Here is a 13,460-nt window from a genome sequence, read left to right on the forward strand (position 1 = left end):
ACGAGCCTTTTGACTCCGTCGAATGTGTGCTGGAGACTGGACCCGGAGCGCAAACTAGGTTTTTTTTTTTTTTTATTTATCGATTTTCACAGATTAAAATGTAATAACAGCTGATGCAGGCAAATACATCTTTTATTAGGACACTGGTCACCTTTGGTGCCTAGGCACCATTTTGGATTTTTTTATTAGCTTGTTATTACTTTATAATAGTGTATGATTTATTACCTTTTATTATTACTACTATGAGGTGCCCAAATGCACAAATGTTTTTTGGTCTGGTCTTTATTTTCCCTATTAGGGATCCTTACAGTAACTAGGCAACCTGTTTCTTTTGACTTTCATTGTTAGGGGGTTAAGCACCTGCTTTCCGTAGGCTTTTTTTTTCTGTATCAGTATTATTACAGTCCCCAGCCAATTACATTCCTCTGCTGCGGACTCCTGGTCATTGGTGGCTAATAACAAAGCCCAGGCTCAAACCCACAATGTCCTGATAGGGAGATTTTCAAAAGTTTCTAAAAATAATCAGAACCTTTTGTTGTGTGTTCCTCTTAGAACTCAGGAACATTTCTGCTCATTTTGGCTAATGAAGTCCACGATATTGGGTTTTTATTCTTTTTTTTTTTCTTTTGTGAAAAGACTTTATGAAACATACTCTAGAACCATACCTCATACTTAAAATCAGCCTTCACCAAGTTGTTCATTGGATGCTTGTCCTCAAATGTTCAAACATTGTTTCCGCTTGAACAAAATGGCCACTTTGATATATTCAGTGTATGGGATCTGCATATAATATTCAGATGAGGCATAAATTGTAACTGTTGTGTTAATTCATTTACACAGGTAGTTTACCACTAACCCAACAATTCCTATAGTCAGTTGTGTGTAATTAAAAATGGTAGGTGTAGCATGTTACAGGCCCATTTCCTTATGGGGCTTGGTGAACGAATGCCTGTTTTTTTCCCGTGCAGACCCAGTTAATGACTGCTTGACTGGGTCGATTTGTTAATCCGCAGTTTAGCATGCAGAAAAATGAGAGTTGAATTAAATGAACTTGGAATTTATGAACTTGGAATTAAATCAAGTTGAAGGCATTATTAACTGCATATGAAGAATTTGCTCAGCGATCAGAAGCTATTTTAAATCTGTTTTCAGCCACCATGAGCTTCCATACAATACATGTCAGTCCTTGGTCTCTTTTTTTTTACCTCAAGTGCCTGGTGACACACTGGTAAGATATTGTTTATGGAAGAAGTTAGTTCACTGGAAGTCATTATGTCCTCTTGTTTTCAGGAGACATGGATTGACCTTGATTTTAGTTTCATTCTTCAGTTGAAAGAAGATGTTAGTTCCACTTCAAGTGCTTATTAAACTCTATAAAATATATATTTTAAAGAAAATTAGTCTCGCAGTGTTTGTGTCCTGTCTGTGGATAAAAATGAAAGGGTTGCCACATATCTCATCTATCTTTACAGGCCTTTTAAGTAAGTAATTGATACTTCTTAATTGCTCTGGAGCTCTGAAGTAAAGATTAAGTTTAAATTATTAAAATGTTTTTATTAAGAATAGAGTGGTAATTAAGAAATGAAGAGAATAAACTCTGAAATCACTTAAACCTAGTAGCTCCTCTTCCATTGGTTTGTAGGTTCTCTCCTCTCGGTATGGCTGACTTGAAACTTAAACATGCCTTTGAGAGGAAGACTGTTAACTGATGGGAGATCTTCAGTAGTGCGGTTAGCAGCCGATCTGTCTCAGGCATCCCTGGTGAATGCGTTTCCCCCCTATGCACTGTGTTCATTCATGTGGGCAGATCATGTTTGTACCACAGTGTTGGCAGCCAGGCTCCAGAATGAGGTGTGAGAGTATATACTGGTACCCCAGCCATCAGACTGGGATGGTGGGCCCCTGTTTTTGTTGTGACTGGCACTCTTTTCATCCGTTTATTTTTGGGTTTGGTTTTTTTTTATATAAATTTGTGATGCCCTGCTGTTCTGCTGGCTGCCAGTTCCCCTCAGGCTATGGTGGGAGGAGTGAGCTAGATGGCTTGATTTGTCTCCCTTTGCTGGTTGTGGCCTGGACAGTGTCTGTCTTTGCAAGGCTCCTCCATTCACTGTGGCCTAGCAGGAGAGAGGTGTGCATGTGTGTGTGTGTGTTTTTTTTTTTACCCTCGACTGCCATAGACTGAGTCATTTTCAAACTATGGTTCTTAAAAGATTAAAAGGGTGGGTGGGGGCGGGGGTGGTGACCTACCGGTGGCATTACCGGGAGCTTGCAATGTAGCAGAAGAGGATTGTTTTTTTTTTTTATACCCCTGGAGTGTTTGGAAATGCTTTCTTTTTTAACAAAAGACTTAAATGGCTGTCCCCCTTTCCTGCAGTGTTTGTGTTGGGCTTGCATGTGTGTGGCGTGTTTGGAATGGAGGATTTTTGTCTTTTGCTGTGATGTTCTGCATGACATCACTTGCATTAGGAGAGGACATCACATCTGTGATTCATCTGTTGTTGTTCATGCTTTTGTGTCTGTGGTCCATAAGCTCCCCATGGCCTCTCTCTCTGTTCCACTGAAGTGAATAGAACTGCTCTTTCGCAGTTACATATTGGCCGGGACTCTTGTGATTTCGTTCCACTTTGTAGATGTGTGCCATTGTCACAGGTTTTCATTGGATGGCCAGGTGTTTACCCTTTACCCCTCAAAGATTTAACAGCCTATAACATTAACAGTGAGAGAAGAAAAAAACAAAATGTCAGCTCAAAGGTTACAGATATAGATTATGATCTCTTACAGTTGCTCATTGGAATTTCATAACAAGCATATACCTAAGACCTTAACACCAGGAATTTCACCTTCAGAGTCTGTCTGCGAGTGTAGTTTTCAGATTAAAGTCTTTGAGACGCGTATTTAAAGGTGTTTAGATTGTTCAGTGGTCTTTGGGAGGCATGGATTTTCATGTATGAGGAGTCCTACACTTGTTTTACTTTGTCAGATGACTCTTTTACCCTGCGCCCCAAGGTATTTTAGAGGTTTTATGACCATTTTATGATATATTTAAAGAGCAATATTCCTGTTGGTTGAAGAATGCCTGTCACCTGTGCTGAAGCCTTCTTGTTGATAAATTCAGAATAAGCTTTTCACATTTGAAGGCATTACTTTGGTTCTTCAAGTCCCTGTAACAAGTTAATAATAGCTTTAGTAAATTGTTAAACATTTTTAATTGAAACAATTTAATTTAAAACACTGTGTTGATATTTTTAAGCTTTTGTAGTACTGCTGTACATATGGGTAAGGTTGTTTGCGATTAGCCAGAATGAGAATCATATCAGGGTAGGAGACTTGAAGAAAAAGCCCCTCCAGTCATGAAATTAATCAGCAGTGAGATCATAACTTTTTTGATTTTGATTCTAACCAGTAGTGATAAGCGTAGATATGCCTGTCATTAAGAATCAAAATATACTTCAGTCCTGCCTGCACATGATCACAGCACCAGCAGAACGATGTCCCAAAGTGGAATTTTGTTTTTATGATAGAGTTTTTACTGTAAGGGTTTTGGGTGTGCGTGCGAGCAGCGTGTGCATGTTCGTGTGTGTGTGTGTGTGTGTGTGTGTGTGTGTGTGTGTGGGTGTGTGGGTGTGTGGGGGGGGGGTATTAAGAACATAGACAGACCACATACTACTATTTATACGTAGCAGTACATTTGTAAATCACAGAACACAAACCCTTGTATATATAATTATAATGTAAATAAGAAACCAGGTGACTGAATGCTCTTCTTGGTGACCTTTTGGTGGCTGAAGGCGGAGTCACAGGTGGACCTGCTGCTTAGACAGCATGAGGGAGAGAGAGAGAGAGGGAGGGGTAAGAGAAAGACAGAAGGGGTGGTCAGAAGAGAAGGGAATGTCATCGAGTGAGCTGCATATAATGGTTGCAGCAACACATATTTAGCCTCTCTGTTCTTCACCATATCAGCAGAGGTGAAAAACAAGCGTAGGACATGTGGCCATGAAGCTCTTAGGAGACTGTGCTGATAGCGTGGGCCGCAACTAAAATGGTGGTTAGTCCACTTTACAATGAACAGAGAGCAGTCCTAGTATTTGGAGTTTTTACAGCCTGATGCTACCCTCCATCTCAGTAACCATTTTGACTGTCGCACACTGAACGGATATATTTTGAATCTGGATTTATAAAAGTCCAATTCCCAGGCTGTTCCACAGGAGTGGGGTGCTGTGTGAGAAGGCTCAACCATTTGGTTTGGATTTTGCTATTCTTGGAATAACCAAATAGCCAGCACCATGTGAACCAGGCAATCTTGATGGATTGTGGGGGATAAGGAGATCTCGTAAATAAGCAGGGGCAAGCTCATTAAAGCCTTGCAGGTTAAGAGCAGCAGTTTGAAATTGTATTGGTTGTCAGTGAAGCAAAGAGTAATTTGGTCACATTTTTCTCTGTTTTGGTCAGGATCCTAGCAGCAGTGCTTTGTACAGGTTAAAGGATATTTATAGTGACGTTTGAACAGGCTGATATTAAGGGTATTGCAATAGACCAATCTGGGCGTCACAAAAGTGTAGGCCACAAAAGTATTTTTCTGCATCTTTTACAATGAATAGTTATATTTCACTATGTGTATTGCTTCCACATTAATCAGCATGAATATACCCTCAAGTTCTCGTGTTCTTCATTAAGAACATTAGAACATTTTTTTAGGATGATGAATAATTGACTTGCAATTTCATGGCCAGCCAAATAACATATGCTCCACTTGAACATCAGATGATGGGGGCACTGGTGAGCTCACAGGAGCAGAAGAAGGATAGTCACTTAGTTTTTTGTGGCAAATACATTAACAGGGTAGAAAGGATTAGCAACAAAAGTCCAACAGCCTCAAACTAATAAACCCTCAGGCTGAAGCTGCCTGTTTCTGCTGAACAGACTTATGAGAGATTAAATTCCAGGTGTATGTCTCTAGGAAAAGACACTGTTGCACTGACTTGCAGGATTTAGGTTGATTATATGAAGCTAAATTTAGTTCTTGTAGGCCCCGCTTAAATTTTAAAGGACAGAAAAAGCAGTTGGGTGGTTTTTCAAACTGTTTCTCCATGAGTTCCAAAAACACACCAAAACTTTATCCTAGATGCTTAAAATTTTTATCAATGCCAAGTAGAAAGGTTCGGCTCTTAGGAAAAGTGAAATTGTCCATGAAGAATTAGACGAAATGTTTTTAGTTTACACATGGAAAAAAGGTGTTGGCTAAATGTTATAAAACTTTACCTGATGACACCAGCTTTATGGGTTATAGAACAAAGTTTCAAAAATACACTATGGACACATTACATGCATATTAGCAGTTTGTTTTATTGAAAAGTACATGCAGAGACACTTCAAGATGTCAGATGTATGTATCTGTTCTTTTCTTTACCTCTCCTTTCACCACACCCTGCCCACAACACCTTGCCTTCCCTCTCCATAACCTTTCCCCCACTATGCCAGTAGCCCTTCCTGAAATCCCTGCTGCTGAAATAGATGAGATATCTATAAGTGTCAAATGTATACACTTACACACACATGCACACCCACACACGCACGCACACGCACACACACACACACACACACACACACACACACACACACACACACACACACGTTGTGTATCTCAAATGTGCATATTGCCTTGTGAAGGTACAAAAATCATCTTTAGAAAAATCAGCAGCACTGTATTAACTATCAAATTATAGCTAACTAATCAAATTACGGTACAAATCATTCTATTCATTCAGGGGTAGGAGCCAGGCAGCCAGCCACAGGTAGGCACAAGTCCTGTGAAGATTATGATGGGCTCACCTCCGGTGGATCAAAATAATAAAAACTTAAGGGCTGTCTGATTGAATATATTGTTTAATAATGGGCCTCAGTAATGTAACGCAACAAAAAAAAAAAGATTCATTCAATCAAACAGTAAATGGCAAATGAGGCATGAGTCCTGGCATCATTTAGGTGGAAGAATCACCGGTTGCTCTAAAGGAGAAATGGAGCGCTGTCAGGTTGAATAGAATTCGTCAGCTGAATCACTGTTACTGAGCTTGATTTTTCTTGATTTTTCACACACACACACACACACACACACACACACACACACACACACACACACACACACACACACACACACACGCACACACACACACACAAAAAAGCCTCCTCCCGTTTTCTCAAGATGAGGCTGATGGGTGGGTGCAGGACGTCTAAACTGACGAATCCTGCTTCCCGCTGGAAGAGGCTCAAATCCGATAGTGCCGGACCACTTAGCGTAAAATTGCAGCAGACATTTCCACATCGAATCCTGAGAACGGCTGATGCCGCCGGCGATCGAGTGGCATCTCTGTTTATCCTGTGTAAAACACAGGGTGCCTTATGATGACTAACCTTTGTATTTGAATAATGGCAGCTGTATGCGTTTGATTGTGTGGTTTTAATTGCGTCTGTGATTGCACTGTGATGTGGCAATACAAAGCACAAGTGAAATAATGCTGGTATTACGTGTTTAAGTGTGATTAAATGTCTAAAATATTGTTATGGATGACACAGCCCTCAGACAGTGCACATGCAGTATATCTGCATGTAAATGTAAGAGCTGGGAAAAACTCCTGCATTGCTGACTGATACAGGTAGTTTTTTTTCACCATCTTGCATGTATTATATATTATATTACATTATATTCTGTGTTTATAATCCGTTCCTCTAGAGGGAAAAGGGTTAAACATCCTTCTCTGCTGCCAGCCTTTTGTTTCCAGTCCCGCAAAATGGAAGGTCACATACCTTTACTCTGTGACATGAGCTGCAGAATGTAGGTTCAGCTGTGGGTCCCTCTATAGCATTCAAGAAAGACAAGCGCTACAGTGGTCCTCAAAAGAAAAAATAAAAATAAAAAACATAATATATCCAGACTGAAAATAAAAGAAAAGACTTAGAAAATCATGTTGATTATGTGAATGCAGCCAGGAAACTGGGTCATTAGCTAAACTCCTCTCTCACTTTCCTTCTCACAAGCAGGTCTGCTGGTGTTTGAAACAGTGTTGGTCTCAAAGGAAAGTTTAAAGCGCAGTGGAAGCTTGTCAGGATAAGCACAGAAAAACAGGGAGAGGTGAATGTGACTTGGTTAAGTGAAGACACTGAAATAACAAAAATATATATTTGGGGAATTTGTAAGGCTCACATGTGTGGATTTAGAAGAGATTATTCTGTGTACTTGACAAACTGGGACCTTCTAACCTTATGTAATTCCAGAAGCATAAATATTTCAGCTCTTCAGAACGGTGTACCTTTATTTTTTTCCTCATAAAGGAGGGTGTGGTGAATAAACAGGACATTCTGCCAAATGCCTCTTTTAAGGGTTATTGCAGTACATGCAGAACCACGTCGGAAAAAGGCCAATTTTTATTCATATTTTTTCATATTTTTCAGTCTATCATGTTTAGATTTTTGTCTTAATGCAGAGGTGTATGTTAATACATTGCTTGAAAATGAAATGATGTATTTACAATAAAATACCATTAAATACTGACAAACCATTTTTTGGATGCTGTGAGGACTGCCATCCAGAAATCATCATCATCATCATCATCATCATTATTGTAATAAGGATGAGTGGAAGAGTTCTGTAGGTTGACCAGATGAGAAGGATACACAGTGGAAGAGTGAGGGAGAAGAAGGAGTAGAGACTGCTTTTTTTAATGCAGGGTATATAAATGAGAAAGAGAAAGAGAAAGAGAGAGAGAGAGAGAGAGAGAGAGAGAGAGAGAGAGACAGAGAGAGAGAGAGAGAGAGAGAGAGAGAGAGAGAGAGGGAGAGGAATGGAGAAGGCCCTTTTTTGTGGCGGAGGAAGTTTTGTTCTTGGGGAGTTTGATCATTCCGCAGAGCTGGTCCTCTGACCCAGCATAGCCAAAGGACATTAAAGGAAATGCCTCGCATTCCTTCTCAGGCGCTGTGTCTCTGCTCCCTGGCAGGATTACAGTAGCGAATATTTGAACTGGGGAGCCCGCCGTGCTAATTGCAGGCCCTGTTGTGCGGGGAGCACTGGGGGGCCTTTTGCCCCCCCACCCCAAGCAACGTGCTTCCTCGTGGCGTGCCTCCTGCCTCGCTTCGTCAAAAACAGTTTGTTGTTTTTTAGAGGGGGAAAAAGGGTTAGAGGACTCACCTGGGAACGGAATGCCTGAAGAGTTTATTGGTAAATGTTATGAAATGTTATGCTTCGTTTTTTTGCCTTTGCAGTGTTATTAAACATTTAATTCATTAAAAACACAGCACTCTCTGTACCAGAGGGAGAGAGAGCACAGGGCAGTAATTGTGTGTGCAACACATCATAAAATAATTATGTGGTAATTAGGCTTGAGGGTGTGAAATGACTGGTACATCAGTATCTGCCATGAAAGTGCTTAAATGTGATCGGTCCCAACTGTCCTAGCTAATATTTTGTGCCCCTGTGAGTGATGTTCACATCAAGCTGTTCTGAGGTAGGATACATGAGAATTTAAAAACTATGCAGTGCAACGGAGTAGTTCCTGGCTAGCCTCTGGGGTTGCATTCCTGAATTAGCTCACGGTTGACGAATCCCAACTTGGCGAGGGCTTGAGTTGGTCTGATATTGGGGGTTAGAAGGAGCAATCCCCGGGAGACAAACCTACTTTCCCGTAATGTACAGACCTGGGTAGGAAATAACCACGCTAAACAGGTTTTCTTGCATCATAGTGAAGTACAAAGGCAACACAAATAGAAAAAAAACACAGAACTACAGATAGCTTGACAGTAGCAACGTTAATAGGGCAAATGCAGCTTCAGTGGCTAATAGACTAGCCTCAGGTGCTATCAAAACAAGCTAATAACAACAGACACTAGCAATACAACAGACACTGCTGTACAACCTTACGATATGAACCATTAACAATAGGGCTTGACGCCAAGTCAGGAGCTGTGGAGGCAAAGGCATTTTACAGGCTGAATAAATCATAAGCAAAAACGGAAATTTTTCAGCCATTTAAAGTTTAAATACTGGCAAAGCCACTTTGTACTTTTTCAGTGTGCCATTAGCTCTGTAGCTTAGTCCACTGTGTGCATGTTTTGACGGATGTGCTGGCTTGCATCTGTCTTGAGACAGCTGCACACACTTTTGCTTTGGAGCAGACATTGGACACGAGACAGTTGTATGCCAGGGACCACGAAATTAGCTTACACATTCAGACCAATTAAATGCAAACCATATAAAATTGAGGTAGAATGCTGCTGCTCAAATCATATGAAAATAAAACCCCTCTGTTGACGCCTGGTGAAGGGCCAGGTGTTATTTTTCTTTTCTTTTTTATGTTTTGTCATGTTTTTGTTTTTTTTTCAATACAATGAAGGCTCAGTAACAGAGTACAGAATAGCACGAGAACATCCAGAGTCTCCTAAACACCCTTACAACAAAGAGAACGACTGACAGTCTCTTGAGTGAGGTGTGTTCTCTAAGCAAAGAATCTGAGTAGTACGCATGGCACACCCTTTACGATTTGAAACAGAGAGCCCATTGAATTATCTATAATGACCACCGGCGGTACAGTGTCTGTCTGAAATGCAATTACCAGCCGCATAGACTTCTGTGGGTCCTAGAGCAGTAATCGCGTTGCTTTGCATATGGATGGCATTGGCGTATTCTCTGAGGCGAGAGTTCAAGGTCAATCGGACACATGCCCTAAGGGTCGGATTGAATAGATGAGCAGAGGACGGATCGCATGTGAAGACGCAATAAGTCTAGTTTTGAGTAAAGCTACTGTGGTTCCCCATAAGCCTTGACCGTTTGCATTCTCCTACTTGCAACCTGTAACATATTGCATCAAGTGAAAGTGCGAATTAAATCTTGATATGTGTTTGTAGATGCTGCACATCCCTGACCAGTATTCCAAGGTTTTGTTATTCATCTAAACTTCTGCACCCCAGCACAGAGTATGTTTCAAATGAAATTACAAGCATTAAGGAACAACAAAAATCTTTACTTTGACCTGTGAAGTCTTGAACACAGTATCAAAGATTACAGTGACCCTCTGTGACCTTTATATATACCAAATACCCAGCCATCAGTACGGTACTTGAAACACTGTGGAGCCTATTTTCTAGTGGCTCTTACAACCGTGTTTCCATAGTCCTGCCTCCTCTCAATGCTGTACACTGTAGTCCTGTAGTCCTGGACCTTGGATCATGTTGTTGCGTGTAACTATGACAGAATACAGTAAATTGCCGTCATGTAGTCTATAAACCAGGGCAGCTGCTGGTTCATACTAGTAATTGCCTGCATAGGTGGTGCAAGACAACAGGGTAATTATGGAAAATTCTCCTTAAAAAGATCAAAAATAAGATGGTAAAGAAACTTCTGAGACCTAATATACCTTGAAAATGGGTGAGATGGTGGTTAATTAGCTGTCTCTCTACTAATTGCACTTTATATTTAAGCAAGATTAGCCAATTGCGGATATTGTGATGAAGAAGTTTATTCTGCTACTTTCTGGATAAAGAAAGTAAAGATGCTGGCTTTGTGCCATACATGTCAGTATAAAACCAGCTAATGTAGCTTGTTCCGTTTGCCAGTGTGTGTCTGAAATTTATGTCTGGTGCGCTTTTCTTTAGTTTAAATTGTGGTTGACATTTTGCCGTTGTTCTTATCTGATTGTTACCCTTATTGGTGAGATAAAATGCCAACTATCAGCCAATATTAGCCACACAAAATCAGGTTGATTAGATTAGCTCTACTAGCAGCATAATGATTGGTCAATGCAAAGTTAGAATTATGAGTCTGCAAGTCAAATGTATTACAGTGATCTCTCTGACATAACCTTTCTGTCTTTATTTCTTTACAACTGCAATTATGTAACCAGCTAGCAATTTTTCAGTTCATTGCTGAGACATGTGTAAAATCCCTAGTGAGTCTGCATGGAGATTTAATTGAATTTATTGCCTGCAAGTACTTTAGCTATGGGGAAAGTGCTGTTAACATACGATGATTTAAGATGCTGTGATTTTTATGCTCGGATCCCTGAAGCGGACCCGTCTGCACAGTTTGACGCAAAGTTCAATGTGTTTTTGCTTTCATCCTGGGACTCCAAGTCACTGCAAGTGCAAAATGTGCCAGTCAGGAGGAAATAACAAATTAGGCCACAGAACAATACATCAAAGTAGTTTTTATATATATATTTTGTCCGTCGAAAATATTTCAAGATATGAAAGCTGATGTTCAGGGCAGTGATGTGCTTCCATCAGACACAGTCATTTATCACCTATGAAGTTTTGCTCCTTGGGCAGTGAGTTGGCTATTTTTGTGTAAAGCTTTTTGCTTTTCTTATTCTTCTGGAGGGTAGCTGTTAATGGTTTATACAGTTGGGATATGAGAAGTACTAACGTGGATGGCAATCTTTCTGATGACTGGAACTCACTATGTATTTTTAAAATCCGCCTCCAATCCGTCTTTTTTTTTTTTTTTTTTCCTGACCCGTGAGGCTGCTCAGGAAGTCCCAGCATGATGGTATGTTTTTCGGGTGTGGTGTAAGAGATAGAGACCATATGTGTCCGAGCGTGTCTGTCATTGGTCTTGCCATTTTTAAAGACAACAAAAAACATTCAGACAAAAATGTGTTTAAGCACACATTTATTCATCCATGTATTAGTTCTCAGATGGTGTTGACCGTTTGGTTGATCTTTGATCCAATGGAGCCAACACCTGATAACCCATAGCCAGTCAGAGTTGACGTGAAATTGGTTATAACTTTTTAAAACCACTTCTAGGTAATGTGGTGAATTTTATTATTTTGCTAGGGGTGCTGTTTTGCTGCGTATTTACAGCTTACATGCTGTAAGCTTAAATTTTTGTGCAATGTTTGATAATGTAGTAGGATGGCTTGCTTGTTCTACATGAGAAGTTTGGTCTTGTTAATGGTTTTTTGAAATATTCTGGTAATGCTGGCTACATGTCTAAGTGACTAGCCACTGCACAGTACTGAATTTCTTTCTGCTTGATATTAAGAACAATGATGACTTGTCATCCGAAATGATACAATGCCTGGTTATAGTTTGCCAGCTTAAATGGTCTCAGTCAGGAACAAGCTGAAGAACCGTGTTTTTTTTGTTTTTTTTTGGGGGGGGGGGGGGGGGGGCAAGCATGAAAGTACTGGAGCCATATTGTTTTTCTTCTGTCTTTTGTGAGGGAGTTAAGCAAAGCAGGTGCTAAGGCGGCATATTGTATTGGTAGGGATTACTATTAGGGGGGTCAAGCAGCATCTGTGTGGAAACCCTATTGTAATTACAACGTCTTTCTAATAGTTTTGTGGGGGATTGGGGGGGGTTGGTTAAGCACATTTTTCATTCAGAATGGTTATGACAGCTGGGATACTAGGGTACTGAAGCTCACTGTTCTGCTGTGGAAGATAAAGTGTGTAATTTATGACCCTGTATGGCCCACGGCAGACTGCACGCCAAATTTGTGCAAATTTTCTTCTTTTCCTTCATGCAAGGCCAAACATATAATTGTGCATTTTAACACTCGGTGTAATTGTTGTACATACAAAGTATATTTTTGCAACTCGGCGCTACCGCACAACCAGAACACACAATTTTCTTTCAGTATGACAATACCTGAGAGCAGTGTGAGGGGTTAAAAAGGAGGTTTCCCAGTACTGTGCTGTTTGCATTGAAGATCTCTTGTTTTACTCAGTCGGACATTATTTATTTATTTATTTATTTATTTATTGCCAGGCAGTTAAAGGTTTTATTTCAGATCCTAGAAACAGACATGAAAATAAGTTTGATATTACGGTAAAATATAATTGTTTACTCTTCCTGTTCCTGTTCCAGTGAAAATGTGCTTCACACTGTTAATTTGAGTGGAGTGGTTTATATTTTGTCCTTGTCCTAAAAACAAACAAACAAACAAACAAAAAAATAATACTGTAAGGGCTTTGTACGATTTTCATACATGGCTCACTCAGCATTTCCACAGAATTTAAAATGTTATGAATCAATGTTTATTCCTTTGAATGATTGAGTATTGGCTAATGTTTAGATTAATAAAAGTTACTTTTGGCTATATATAGAATGATATGTAATTTGTGGTCAGAAGGGGTTTTTATATTAGAATTACTGAGGAATCATCTGTTGACTAGTTGAAGATGTATTGGATCATGATGTAAAATTTAAGTCCCAAGAGTCACATAACTTTGTTATCTAGGGCCCACAGAATTTTGATGGAAAAATACACGTCATTCAGTACAAGTACCCCTGTCCAGGCAATGCGCCCGTGCATTTTTGCATTAATACTATTAATGTCATCTACTGAACCAAACATGGTAGGAACTCTGAATTTGGTATACGTCACACACAGAGAAAGGAATGGGGAATGGGGAAAAAACAGGAAGTTCCAGCTATAACAAATGCAGTTTTGTAGCCTCAGGTCAGGAAAT

The 13,460-nt window shown here is 40.0% G+C and overlaps 1 protein-coding gene across 2 annotated transcripts in view; it reads left to right on the forward strand.

Moving 5' to 3' along the window:
* Window positions 1-13,460, forward strand: part of crim1 (cysteine rich transmembrane BMP regulator 1 (chordin-like)) — a 101,572-nt gene that overhangs the window by 11,613 nt on the left and 76,499 nt on the right. The gene's annotated exons all lie outside the window — the stretch shown is intronic.

Source organism: Megalops cyprinoides, chromosome 12 (assembly GCF_013368585.1).
Source record: "Megalops cyprinoides isolate fMegCyp1 chromosome 12, fMegCyp1.pri, whole genome shotgun sequence".
NCBI classification, from domain to species: domain Eukaryota; kingdom Metazoa; phylum Chordata; class Actinopteri; order Elopiformes; family Megalopidae; genus Megalops; species Megalops cyprinoides.